Here is a 1,674-nt window from a genome sequence, read left to right on the forward strand (position 1 = left end):
GATTATAAAACTATGAGAACTTCTTTCAAATTAAACATCTTAAGGTTTAATATTTTGATGATAGCTAATTAGAGTAAAAAAATAGCATGATCATACCAAAAAGAAGTTTCTTTCAAATGAGATCACCTATAGGAGTAGCTAGATTATAGTAAGCTTCCACTCAAATGCTCAATGAATGGAACATTAATCACTTCACTTAATCACTTAACTTCCCGTTAGTCATCGATTTGCTCGAGCGGGCGCCAATACCGTCTCCATTTGTCCCTGTCGCGTGCTAGTGTAGCCCAATGGCATCTGTTCGCTCCGGGAACATGAAGGGCCTCAAACCGATCGTTCATGATCTTGACGAAGAAGTCTGACCATCTGGTAGGTGGGCGGCCACGCGGTCTCTTGACATCCCGTGGAATCCAATCAGTAACAGCTCTAGTCCAACGGTTGTCTTTAAATCTCATTACGTGACCAGCCCATCTGATTTTCGACACCTTGGCAAATGAGACAGCGTCCCTGATCCTTCATCGTCGACGGATGTCAGAACTCCGGATTCGTTCTCTCATTTGAGTGAAACATGATATTCCAAGCATAGCTCTTTCTATTCTTCTTTGGGAGACCTGAATGGCGTTCTCATCTTCTTTGCGTAGGGCCCAGGTCTCTGAGGCATATGTTAATGCAGGAAGAACAGTGGAATCAAAAAGATGTGCCCGGAGCCGGAGGTTCTTCGTCCTCTTAGCTATTTCTTCGACGTTCTTGAAGGCGTTCCAAGCTGCTCTCTTCCTCCTGCGCAGCTCGGGTGCCAGGTCATTTGTCATGTTGCCTTCTCGACCTAGGTACACATAGCTGTTGCATTCGGAGATGGTCATTCCATTGAGAGCAAATGGGGCGTCAGGAACAAGGCTCTTTCTCTTAAACATTGTCTTCGTAAGATTCAGCTGTAGTCCTACCTTTCCACACTCACGGTCAAAGTCGGCCAGCATTTGTGCCGCTTGGCTAATGTTTGGTGTTATTAAAACAATGTCATCAGCAAAGCGGAGGTGGTGTAGTTGGTGGTTTAGAAACTCTGGTTTCTTTTCAGATCGTATAAATCTTTCGCCTTTTACTAAAGATTTCCGTGGAGAGGAACAGTATTTGAGTTTTAACTCAATGGAACATTATTTATCAATTATTTGAGTATGCTTGTAGCCAATATAAAGGTAATTTTCATTGTATTTTGAACCATATTTTATCATTCCTTTTGATTATTTAAGAAAAATCTTTTGGTTATATCATAGTTTAGTGCTGAAGGAAAGTGACACCCTTTTTAGAATTTGAATGCACAAAGCCTGGAAAAGTGGGCTGGACTCAGCAAATTTAGAACTTAGAGAGTTGGGATTTAAATTTTCACTATTATGGAAAACTACCCTTATAATGCACACTTTTGATGTCCTAAACTGCTACAGTCCATTGTAAAAGGAATGGGTCCAAAAGTGATTCAATTTCATTAATTGAAGATGATTATGATTGGGCAATGCACTAATACTTTTACCATTATTATATATGCTAATAAGAAACATGAAACACTTAAAATTAAACCTTAACATGAAACTTCTGTATAATTTTTTAAATAATATATTTTATATTAATGTAATGAATGTCTCTTTTGTCATTATTTAACATAGTTAAAAATTATGCATCATTACT

The 1,674-nt window shown here is 38.8% G+C and overlaps 1 non-coding gene across 1 annotated transcript; it reads left to right on the plus strand.

The window, feature by feature from the left end:
* The first annotated feature begins 1,049 nt into the window (after window positions 1–1,049).
* LOC130019587 (U5 spliceosomal RNA) lies at window positions 1,050–1,162 on the plus strand. The gene has a single exon (XR_008791873.1). It is a non-coding gene; the product is annotated as a U5 spliceosomal RNA (small nuclear RNA).
* The last annotated feature ends 512 nt before the right edge of the window (window positions 1,163–1,674 follow it).

Source organism: Sorex fumeus, unplaced genomic scaffold, assembly GCF_029834395.1.
Source record: "Sorex fumeus unplaced genomic scaffold, SorFum_2.1 ptg000008l, whole genome shotgun sequence".
NCBI classification, from domain to species: domain Eukaryota; kingdom Metazoa; phylum Chordata; class Mammalia; order Eulipotyphla; family Soricidae; genus Sorex; species Sorex fumeus.